The 12,563-nt window shown below is 47.3% G+C and overlaps 1 protein-coding gene across 6 annotated transcripts in view; it reads left to right on the top strand.

Moving 5' to 3' along the window:
* Positions 1 to 12,563, top strand: part of EEF2K (eukaryotic elongation factor 2 kinase) — an 83,586-nt gene that overhangs the window by 8,324 nt on the left and 62,699 nt on the right. For 3 of the 6 annotated variants that reach the window (XM_086375364.1, XM_086375361.1, XM_086375355.1), the window contains exon 1: positions 3,435 to 3,749. The exons of 1 other annotated variant lie outside the window; for it this stretch is intronic. The gene's annotated coding sequence lies outside the window, so the exon portion shown is untranslated. Of the gene's footprint in view, positions 1 to 3,434; positions 3,750 to 4,212; positions 4,491 to 12,563 lie in introns of those variants that run through there. 2 more of the 6 variants (XM_086375360.1, XM_086375358.1) reach the window with 2 other exon arrangements.

The raw sequence follows: 12,563 nt of genomic DNA, 5'->3' as shown, positions 1-12,563 counted from the left end.
GGCTTGAACAGACTAGCTCAGACTCTGTTCTTGTTCAGCTTTCTCGTGGTTAAAATTTCCAGGTATAATTTTTTTATGCTGAAAGCCAAAGTGTTTTGGGTGACTACTGGAACCAATATTTCAAACAAAAATGATATATATCTTCTAGATCTTGCATTTTCTGAAACTTGTAGTATTTAGGCCAAAGGGTAAAACACTCGATGACCAATGGTTTCAGGACCATTTCTTTTTTTTTCATTCCCTTCACCACCTTATGAGGTACTGCCTGAATGTCACCCTCTCCCCAAGCCTCATAAACTTGTACTACTCCCTACAGAGACCACTGCAGCTGGTAAGTTGAAGGACTTCACTTTCCCAACAGAATCTGAATTTTCAGGGGCCACAAAAACTGAAGTGGCCTTCCCGGGTGGTACAATGATAAAGAATCCTCATGCCAATGCAGGAGACACAAGAGACAGGGGTTTGATCCCTGGGTTGGGAAGATCCCCTAAAATAGGAAATGGCAACCCACTCCAGTATTCTTGCCTGGGAAATCCCATGGAAAGAGGAGCCTGGCAGGCTACAGTCCATAGGGTTGCAAAGAGTTGGACATGTCAAGCAACTGAGCACACACACAAAACTAAAGAGTCAAGACTTATGGACAGGACACTCTAGGGGTTGGTCAATATATACCGAGACCTGGGTCAAAATGTGCAACTTCCTATGTAAATTTGGGAGAGTCACTTAACCTGCCTTAGTCTCCCTGTGTATGAAGTGGGGACAATAAGAGGATTATGACCAGAATCTAAAAAGATAATGTCTATAAAGCAGCAAATTTGGAAAACTCAGCAGTGGCCACAGGACTGGAAAAGGTCAGTTTTCATTCCAATCCCAAAGAAAGGCAATGCCAAAGAATGCTCAAACTACCGCACAATTGCTCTCATCTCAGACGCTAGTAAAGTAATGCTCAAAATTCTCCAAGCCAGGCTTCAGCAATATGTGAACCGTGAACTTCCTGATGTTCAAGCTGGTTTTAGAAAAGGCAGAGGAACCAGAGATCAAATTGCCAACATCCTCTGGATCATGGAAAAAGCAAGAGAGTTCCAGAAAAACATCTATTTCTGCTTTATTGACTATGCCAAAGCCTTTGACTGTGTGGATCACAATAAACTGTGGAAAATTCTGAAAGAGATGGGAATACCAGACCACGTGATCTGCCTCTTGAGAAATTTGTATGCAGGTCAGGAAGCAACAGTTAGAACTGGACATGGAACAACAGACTGGATCCAAATAGGAAAAGGAGTACATTAAGGCTGTATATTGTCACCGGGCTTATTTAACTTATATGCAGAATACATCATGAGAAATGCTGGACTGGAAGAAACACAAACTGGAATCAAGATTGCCGGGAGAAATATCAATAACCTCAGATATGCAGATGACACTACCCTTATGGCAGAAAGTGAGGAGGAACTCAAAAGCCTCTTGATGAAAGTGAAAGTAGAGAGTGAAAAAGTTGGCTTAAAGCTCAACATTCAGAAAATGAAGATCATGGCATCTGGTCCCATCACTTCATGGGAAATAGATGGGGAAACAGTGAAAACAGTGTCAGACTTTATTTTTCTGGGCTCCAAAATCACTACAGATGCTGACTGCAGCCGTGAAATTAAAAGACGCTTACTCCTTCGAAGGAAAGTTATGACCAACCTAGATAGTATATTCAAAAGCAGAGACATTACTTTGCCAACAAAGGTCCGTCTAGTCAAGGCTATGGTTTTTCCTGTGGTCATGTATGGGTGTGACAGTTGGACTGTGAAGAAGGTTGAGTGCCGAAGAATTGATGCTTTTGAACTGTGGTGTTGGAGAAGACTCTTGAGAGTCCCTTGGACTGCAAGGAGATCCAACCAGTCCATTCTGAAGGAGATCAGCCCTGGGATTTCTTTGGAAGGAATGATGCTAAAGCTGAAACTCCAGTACTTTGGCCACCTCATGCGAAGAGTTGACTCATTGGAAAAGGCTCTGATGCTGGGAGGGACTGGGGGCAGGAGGAGAAGGGGACGACAGAGGATGAGATGGCTGGATGGCATCGCTGACTCGATGGACGTGAGTCTGAGTGAACTCCGGGAGTTGGTGATGGACAGGGAGGCCTGGCGTGCTGCTATTCACGGGGTCGCAAAGAGTCGGACACGACTGAGCGACTGATCTGATCTCATCTGAGCTGATCACAACTCCAAAAAGGCTCATCAAAAAGGCATTGCAAATGACAGGTAGCCCTTGACCACAGGAACATGTTTACAACCTAGTGTTGAATGGATAGGAGAAACAGGTAAGAGTCCACTCTTGTTAGGAAAAATGTAAACACTCCCACAATCATACCTAGATAACCCTGTCTCTCTGTTTCTGGCCTGCCTGCATGCACTTGTTTCTCTGTGTTTGCCTGGGGTCCCTACCTTGGAAATCTTCTGGGCAAGTGTATCTCTATAAGCCTCAGTTTTATGATCTGTACAGTACAGCTACAAAGGTTGACATGAAGATAGTACGAGAAAAAACGCTTGATACATATCACTGTTTTATCTTTTTTTCTGTGCTCCCTGCAGTGGAAGCCCAGAGTCTGAACCACTGGACAACCAGCGAAGTCTTTTATTTCTAAATTTAAGAGTTATAAAATTCTAAAATTTCACTAGAAAAATAGGAAGAATATAATATGAACTTGTTCACAGTGGTTATCATTAGTTTTATTTCCTTTTTTTTCGTTATACTTTTCCATATTTATTCGTTCATTTCCCAGGTATTTATTAAGCACTTGCTAGATGCCAGGCCGGGAAGGATCCCCTGGTGGAGAGCATGACAACCCACGCCTGTATTCTTGCCTGGAGAATCCCATGGACATAGGAGCCTGGCGGGCTACAGTCCACAGGGTCACACAGAGTCGGACATAACTGAAGCAACTTAGCACGCACGCAGATGCCTCTTGCTAAGAGGACTACAGCAACGTACTATACAAATCATTACACAAATAATTGCCATAGTCATACATGCCTAAGTTTTTGCAAAGCAGAGATCAGGGGAAAAAAAAAAGCGATTTCTGATTAAAAAAATATTTTAAGAGACGTACAATGAGATCAGATCATTACTGATTTTGGAAAGGATTCGAATACAGGAACTAGACAGGCAGCGGATGGAGAACCGGAGGGTGCGGTACGAGAGCAAGGGGTTAGCTGCCCCCTCTCAAATTACCCGCTGGGAGGGGGGCCCCTTTGCCAGTAGGTGGCCAGGCCCGCCCCAGGCGTTAGATCCGGAAGCTCTGTATTCAGCGGGCTAGTGAGCCGCAGACGCAGCGCCGGGAGGTCCACGCGGCGGCAGAAGGAGTCCGGGCGGCCACTGGGGGCGGCCACGTGAGCGCCGCGGCCCCGCCCCGGCCCGCCGCCTCCGGCCCCAGCCCCAGCTCTGCCAGTGTGGGGATCCGCCTCCCGCAAGCCGCGCTGCCGCTGCAGCTGCCCCAGCTCCGCTGATGGTCGCCCTCGGAACGCTCCCCTAGCGCCCCGGGGTCATTCCAGCGGCTCCGCGCACCCCTCGCGCCCCGGGATCGTTCCTGCGGCCACCGCCGCCTCCCCGGAGCGCCGGCCCGCGCGCCCGGCTCGCCGCTCCCCGGCATTTTCGGGGGGCCCGCCCGCCCTGCACCCTGGAGCACCGGGCCACGAGCCTCTGCCAGCTCCTCTGGATCCTCGCGGCCGTGGGCAGCGGCTGCCGCGCCGGTCCGCCCGAGGCAGGTAGGTGGGGCCGGGATCCGGCGCTGCAAACCTCCGCGCCCCGGTGCCGTCGGCGCCCGGAGCGCTCAAGGGTCCGGTGCTTAAAAGCGGGGCTCGAGGCGGAAGGAGAATGTGAGGGTTCAGCTCTTCGGCTTTCACTGTTTGCTTCTGTAAAATGGGAGCGTCGTGCCGATTAACGGCAGAGCCCATTGGGAAAATACTTGGCACTCGATGGTGTAGGGGAGGCAGCTTGGGGGCCTCCGTCTGGGGCGCCTCGGTGCCCGCAGAGGTGGGGGAGGGCTGCCTTCCTTTCCCGCGGGGCCCGAAGCCTCATCCCCCACCTGGGCCCCCAAACAAGAGGCCCCAGTTCCAGGAACCTCAAGGACAGTGTCGACGCACCCTTGCTGCACTGTTGACTGCGAGAGTTTCGGGTGTTGGCAGGCCCAGTGGACAAGTGCGCCAAGGGGCCGGGCATCAGTATGCGGAGTGGCGGGGCGGGGGCCTCCCCGGGTGAGTCCCGGCCTAGATCCGCTGCGCCGGCCTCGGGGGTTGCGGGGAACCCGCCCAGCTGCGCCCCGGGTGAGACACATGGGCTGCTGGGAGGAGGGTGGCTAGTCTGCCGGAGGGGAAGTTCTGTGGGAGCCTGACTTCTGGGTCCTCTGCCCTGGAAGCTGCTGCCTGGGGGCCGCTCAACCAGGAAATTGTCTACCCCTCTGATTTTACAGAGAAGGAAATTGAGGCCCAGGATAATCTTAACAGCAGGTACTAATGAGCAAGGTGGGCTAAGTGAAGGAATACAGAGCAAGCAGGTGGGAGCTGATAATGCCGTGTGTGTGGCGTGGGGAGTGGGGAGGTCTTTTGGTGGGTCATTGGGGAAGGCTTCCTGGAGGTGGTGATGGAAAGGATGCCTGTGGGAGGAAGTGAGATTTAGAGTTTCCTAGCTGTCCTTCTCCCTGGCCTCCACAGCACCTTTCATTTTTCACTCCAGGCATTTATTCAACAAATACAATAAAGCTACTGGGATTTCAGGGGTAACATGATGGTTGGGATTGCCATCCCAGCTCCTCTCCTATTCTTCTTCAAGAAGGGATGTGGGCTGCTGTCCCAAATTATCTTTTGTAGGGGGTGGGGAGAGAGGAAGTCAGGGTCTGAGGATCCCTTGAAATGATCTGTTTACATATGATCACTTGTGTACATTCTGTGATTTGCAGCAGGGTATTGTGTGTGTGTGTGTGCATGTGTGTGTGCGTGCTTTGGGTGACAGGACAGTACTTTCTGGCTGACTAAGGATGTATCACTGATGTGATCTTTAAACATTTTTAATGTTTTATGTGGCAGAGATGGCTGTTGGTCACCATGTCCTCTTCTTCCTAGGATATCATCCTGGTTGCATTTCGTGGGCTCCCTTACAATTTGTTGGGCCACATGACTAAGTTTTGGCTTGTTGGAATGTGAGCAGAAATAGTGTGTGTCTCCCCAAAGGCTGGACCCTAAAAACCTCCCCCATTCTCCCATTTACCCGCAGAGTTGAGAGGACTGTGAGGGCCTGGTGGAGGGCAGAGCCACAGCCTGGAAGGAGGCTGGGCCTCTGATTGACGGGAGCTCTCCTTTCACCTCTCTGGTGGTCTGTGACTATCTGCTGAAGAAACTGGGGCTCCAGGAAGCCCTATGAAAAGTCTGTGGGTATCAGAGGGGCTTCTTGGTTGCGGCTTTTCCCTCCAGGTGATCTGGTGTTCCACAGGGGAGAGTGTCTTTAGGCCCTTTTTCTCACACTGATCAGATTCCCCAAAGAAATCTGGTCCAGTCTTTGGTAGGGTTGACATCCAGGTGCCAGGACACAGAGCAATGTGGAAGAAAGCTGAGGGTCACAGCAGAAACTTGGATTTGTTCAGGCTCATTCTCTTAAGATTTACTCTTTCTGGTCTGATTCTTAAAGCTGATACAGGAAGTATTGATGACCAGGACCGCATTCAATGTAATAGTGGCTTGCTGGACTGATTTAAAAATAAACATTTTTGTGCTGGGGAGATCAGTTCTGCTGATCAAGAAGCTGCAGATGTAACCCCAGTGAACTGAGAATGTTCTAGAAGAAAGTGGCTGTAGTGCTCACTGTAGGATAAAAGTGGCTTGGCCCTTCAAGTGTTGCTGAATTATACTCCTGCCACCAAGGCTCATGGGCACAAGAAGCAGGCTTCAAACAAAGAAAGAAGTGAGTCACTAACAGGCTTGATGATAAAGGAGAAGACAGTCTCTTGTTCCCCAAAGACCCAGGGTTGTGGAACACCCAGAGGAGCATTTCAGATGGCTAGAAAATCAGAGGGCAGACAATGTTCAGTTCTCCAGCTGGGACACTTTCTAGACCTCACAAGGATTCCACAGGGAGTGGCCAAAATGCAGGAGGCTCAACTGAGAACATGTCTCTGGGTCAGTGGTTCTTGAATTTCGGTGCATATCCACATCACCTGGAGGAATTGTTTAAACACGGCTTGCCGGGCCCACCCCCAGAGTTTACTTGAGTAGGACTGGGAGGGGGCCCCAGAATTTGCACGTGTGACAAGCACAAAGTGGGACCTGCTAGTTGTCCCAGGAATCACAGTTTAAAAGTGGTTTAGCAAGTCAGGGCTGAGCGAAACCCTGGATGGATCTGCACTGGCTGCAAACCCCCCTCCCCTGCCTTCTAGCCACATGATTTGGGGCAAGTCAGTTCACCTCTCTGTTCCTCAGTTTCCTCATCTGTAGGATGAAGCTAATGGTGCCAAACTCCTGGAGCTCCAGCGAGGCTTCCTGGAGGAGGTGACATCTATCTAACCTGAGACCTGAGGGATGAGCAGAATTGGCTCGGGGATGGGTAGGGAGAGCAGGCTAGGCCGTGTGCCAAACAGATGGCACCGTGTGGGTGAGCCCAGGGAGCGGGGAACCCTTGCTCTCCAGGGGGCTGAGAGGAGTGATGGAGCAGGAGCTTTGTGCGTGGTGCTGGAAAGCTGTGACTCTGTTCTGGGCTACGTGTCTCAGGACAGGAATGCAGTGCAGGGGAGGCTGACCGGGGTGCCGAAAACGGGCCTCGGGGATGGGATGGGCCTGATTGCAGCGCAAGTTACTTCTGTCCGCATTCCACCGGCTCACACGTAGCCCCCTGGCCTCACCTAGATGCAAAAGGATTTGGGCAGGGGAGCGCAAAACACAGTGGACAGCTGGCTTCTGTGCCACAGACCAGCTCTCTCACCTCTTCTCCACCTTGCTCACACTGCCCCACCTTGATAGATGAGTGAATTATGCAGATGAGAAAGCTGAGTTTCAGAGAGGTTAGGTAATTTGCCCAACTGCACTCGGCTAGTAGTGGCATAGCCCAGACTTGAACCCAGATCCATTCATCTCCAAAGCTTGTTGGGCCCAGTCCTGGTCTTGGCTGCTTTTTGAGGGCCTCCCCGTGATCCAGGCTTTCCCACTCAGGTTTTCCCACATACTCAGCTGTGTCTCCTGGCTAAGTAACCCCTAGATGCCTTGTAATTGTAACCTGATAGTCTCTCTGTTCCTCCATGCCTACAATGCCCATTATATCTGCAAAAATGGCCCACTTTTCTCCAGTTACTCATTCGTTCATGCACTCTGCATTTCTAGGGAACCTCGTGTGTGCCAGACATTGTACTCTGGGCTAGGAACTAGAAGGACTAAGACACGGCCCCTTTTGTTCCAGACACTCACATGGTCTGGGCACCGAGAGGCTATGTAAACACAGAGTTGCCCTGAGAAGTGAGACACGCTGTCTCTCTGGTCTGAGCCACCAAGAGTACAGAGTGTCCTGGGAACATGAGAAGGGTGCAAATAATTAAAAATTAAAATTCAGGCCCTCTTGTGCATTCTGTTCATTGAAGCTATACCTACAATATTGTGCTTTGTATTCTAAAAGGCATATTTTTGGTTTTTAAAACAATAACCTTTGAATCATAATGGCTTCATATGAACGAAGCACAGTGAACTGCAGTGATGTTTTTATGAGCCTTAGCAGAGTGAATGTTGACTTGTCTTCCTGGGTTCAGCTGTGGGTTGCTGCTCTTGTCAGTGAGTAAGCTGATTTCTCTGTCTCTTTCTGGTATGCATGGAGATGTGTTTTTAAAAGAGAAGAGGAGGGAAGGTGGATGGGGACATCTCCTTGGAATGCCACCAGAGTCATTCTAGAGTGGGGTTTCTCAGCCTCAGGACTATTGACAGTTTGGCTGGATAGCTCTTTGTTGTGGGAGCTATCTTGTGACAGCCAGAGGTGTCTCCAGTCATTGCCAAGTATCCCCTGTGAGGGCAAAATTGCCCTACTGTCTAGACTGTATTTGTTTCCTGTTGCTATTGTAACAAATTGCCACAGATTTAGTGCCTTAAAACAACAGATTTCTTTCCTTATGGTTCTGGAGGTGAGAAATTCAAAAGCCAGGGTAGTCAAGTTCAAAAGCAGGGCTATGTTCTGTCTGGAGGCTGCAGGGAAAATCTGTTTCTCTGCCTTTTTCAGCTTCTACAGGCCTCCCGCATGGCATAACTTCCCCTCTCGTCCCTTCGCCTGTCTTCCAGGCCAGCTGCGTAGCATCTTCAAATCTTTCTCTATGACTCCTTTTTCATTGTCATGTCTCTTGCTCTGACTCCTGCCTCCTTTTTATAAAGACTCACTTGATGATCCCAGATAATCTTTCATCTCAAGACCCTTCATTTAGTCCTACCTGCAAAGTTGATTTTGCCACATAAGGGAGTATATTTGCAGGCTTTGGAAATTAGGGTGTGGATATCTTTGTTGGAGGCGGGCATTAGTCTGCCCACCACATAGACTTTTGGGTTTCTGGATATAATGGAAACCCAGAGAAGTCTTTCTCAAGGGGGTAAAAATTTGAGCTGGATTTTGAAGGGAACAGAAGGATTTGGCAGCAGTTGGGAGAGGCATTCCAGAAAGAGGGTCCTTCAGGTGCAGGGGCAGGGACATGAGGACTTGGTCATGAATAGTGAGTGGTTCTTGGGTGGAGACATCTGTAAATCAGTCCTTTTACTCTGGCATTCTGACATGAACTGTATTCTTTCTTGAGATGGTTTTAATAAATGTTTATTTATGAATACCACCCGTATGCCGGGGATACGGTAGACACTGACCTGAATTTTTAGCTGGAGGCTTGACTTAGTAACTCCTGATACGACACTTTTGTTATCATCCCCACCCCCAGCAAATAAATGAAATGCAGCCTGGAAAGGCATTTGATGAGCACTTCGGGCTCCTAGCTGGGGAGCCAGCATTCAAGCTGGGTCCTGTGACTGCAGAATGCAGGGTCTTGGGCACAACACTGAGCTTTGTTTTTTCCCCAACTATTTTAAAATTGAAGTATAGTTGATTTACAGTATTATATTAGTTTAAAGTGTACAGCCTAGTAATTGAATGTTTTTTATAGACTATACTCTATTGAAAGTTATTATAGGATAATGGCTATAATTCCCTGTGCTGTAAATATATCCTTGTTGTTTCTCTAGTTTATACATAGTAGTCTGGATCTTTTAACGTGCCTCTCCATTTTAACCCTCTCCCCGCTATGTTTTCTGTGTCTGTGAGTCTGTTTCTGTTTTGCTATAAACATTCATTTGTTATATTTTTAGATTCCACAAATAAGTGCTAACATACAGTATTCTCTGACTTGTTCACTAAGCATAATGATATCTAGGTCCATCCACATTATTGCAAATGGCAGAATTTCCTTACTTTTTGGTGGCTGGGTAATATTCCATTGTATATATGTATGTATATATGTGTATGTTTTTATATATTTATATAGGCTTCCCTGATAGCTCAGTAGTAAAGAATCCACCTGCCATGCAGGAGACCTGGGTTTGATCCCTGGGTGGAAAAGATTCCCAGGAGAAGGAAGTGGCAACCCACTCCAGTATGCTTGCCTGGAAAATCCTCTGGACAGAGGAGCCTGGTGGGCTACAATCCATGGAATCACAAGAATTGGACTTGACTTAGAAACTAAACCAGCACCACCACACACACACACACACACACACACACACACACCATCTTATTTATCAGTTCATCTGTTGATGGACACAGGTTGCTTCCGTATCTAGGCTGTTGTAAACAGTGCTGCTATGAATGTTGAACATTGGATCCTTGTATCTTTTTGAATTGTTTTCTTTTTTTTTTTGGATATATACCCAGGAGTGGAATTGCTAGATCCTATTACAGTTCCATTTTTAGCTTTTATACTATATTCCATATTTATACAGCCTATACTGTGTTACATACTTACAAATTTGTAATTGGTGGCTTCACCAATTAAATTCCCACACAAAAGTGGACCTTTTCTCCACATCCTTGCCAACATTTTTATCTGTAGGCTTTTTGATGATAGCCCTCCTGACAGGTGTGAGGTGGTATCTCATCATGGGTTTTAAAAAATGTATTTATTTATGTATTTGTCTGTGTTGGGTCTTAGTTGTGGCTGGTGAGCTGTGTTGCCCTGTGGCACGTGGGATCTTGGTTCTCTGACCGGGGATCAAACCCACGTTCCCCGCATTGGAGGTGGATTCTTATCCACTGGACCACTGGAAAAGTCCCTCGTTGTTTTTATTTGCGTTTCTCCAGCGATTGGGCTTCTCAGGTAGCTCAGTGGGTAAAGAATCCGCCTGCAGTGTAGGAGACCTGGCAGATGCGAGTTCATCCCTGGGCTGGGAAGATCCCCTGAAAGACGGCATGGCAACCCACTCCAGTATTCTTGCCTGGAGAATCCCATGGGCAGAGGAGCCTGGTGGGCTACAGTCCATAGGGTTGCAAAGGGTTGGACACGACTGAGTGACTAAACACACACACTCCAACAATTAGTGATGTTGAGCACCCTATGTGCCTTTTCACCAGCTTTATGAGGTATAATTAACAAATAAAAATTGTACATATTTAAGGTATACAATGTGATGAATTGATATACATGTATTTGTGAAATGGTTACCACAATCAACCTAATTAATGCATCCATAATCTCATATAGTTACCATTCGTTTTATTTTGGTTTTGTGTGTGTGTGTGTGTATGAGAGAACAGTTAAGATTTACTCTCTTAAGCAAATTTCAAGTACACAGTTCAGTATTATTACCTATAGTCACCAGGCTGTACACTAGATCTCCAGGCCTCAATTCATCGTATAACTGAAACTTTGTACTCCTTGGCATTCTCTCTCCATTTCCTCCACCCCACCCCCAGCCCCTGGCAACCACCACTCTACTCTCCGCTTCTCTGAGTTTGGCTTTTTACAGACTCCACGTGTAAGTGAGATCATACAATATTTTTGTGTGTCTGGCTTGTTTCACTTAACATAATGTCCTCCTGGTTATCCATGTTATTGCAAATGACAGGATTTCCTTCTTTTTTAAGACTGAGTAATATCCCATTGTGTACATAATACATGAACTTAGGCAAACTCCAGGAGCTAGTGAGGGACAGGGAGGCCTGACATGCTGTAGTCCGTGGGGTTGCAAAGAGCCAGGTATGACTTAATGACTGAACAACAACAACAAATAGATATACCACATTTTCTTTATCCATTCATGTGTCAGACACCTAGGTATGTTTCCATACCTTGGCTATTGTGAATAACGCTGCAGTGAACACAGGAATGCACCAAGATAAGTTTCTGTTTCTTGTTTGAAGGAAACTGAGAACTCAATCTAGAGCCCAGGACATCCTTGGAACAAGCCAGGAGCAGTCCAGGGCAGCCTGGGTCTGCTCAGTTTCCCTCCCTGGAGTGGCCCTGTCGGAGATGGGCAGTCATTTCTCTGCCCGGTGTCACCTGTCATTGCCAGAAGGGAGAGTCCACATTGAGAGCTTAGCATGGTGCCTTGGACACAGCAAGCTGTCCACATGTGTTACTTGTCTGTCTTAGTTCAGTAAACATTGTGCATTTTTGTGGCCAATGGGAGCAAAGGCCTCTTCTGCTTTCTTGTCACTCATTTGCAGCATAAAAACCACATCTGTCTCGGGTAAGATGAACTCATGAGAAACCCATCGTTCCTTCTGGTTGGTGGGATAAGACAGAGAGTTCCTGGATAGAACTAGAGATCATCATACTAAGTGAAGTAAGTCAGACAGAGCAAGACAAATATGATATGAGATCACTTATAGGTTGAATCTAAAATAAAGATAATAATGAACTTATTTACAAAACAGAAATAAGCTCACATAGAAAACACACTTAGCAAAGAGGAAAGGGAAGGAAGGGATAAATTAGGGTTTTAGGATTAACAGATATACCCTACTATATATAAACTAGCTAAACAACAGGGATTTAGTGTGTAGCACAGGAAACTACATTCAGTATCTTGTGATAACCTATAATGGAAAGGAATCTGAAAAAGAATATATATGTACAACTGAATCACTTGGCTATGTACCTGCAACTAACACAATATTGTAAATCAACTATACTCATAATAATTTTAAAAAAGAGAGTTCTTGGCATGGTATCTAAAGGAAGTAGCAGAAGACCTACCAGTCTGGGAGTGGCGGAATGGAGGAGAGAAGTAATGAGGGGAAGTGGAACTACAGTTTCATTTGTCATATCAGAAAATCGATAGATAACAAATAACAGAGAGGACTTCCCTAGTGATCCAGTGGTTAAGAATCTGCCTGTTCAGGCAGGGCACACAGGTTTGATCCCTGGACGGGGAAGATGCCACAGGGTAATTAATCCTGTGCCCCACAACCACTGAAGCCCATGTGCCATAGAACCTGTGCTCTGCACCCAGAGAAGCCACCGCAATGAGAAACCCACATGCTGCAGCTGGAGAAAGCCCATGCACAGCAACGAAGACCCAGTGAAG

The sequence above is a fragment of the Bos grunniens genome, chromosome 25 (assembly GCF_055505025.1).
Source record: "Bos grunniens cultivar Pamir isolate PY7600 chromosome 25, Bosgru_T2T1.0, whole genome shotgun sequence".
NCBI classification, from domain to species: domain Eukaryota; kingdom Metazoa; phylum Chordata; class Mammalia; order Artiodactyla; family Bovidae; genus Bos; species Bos grunniens.
This window is presented reverse-complemented; position numbering and strand designations above follow the sequence as displayed.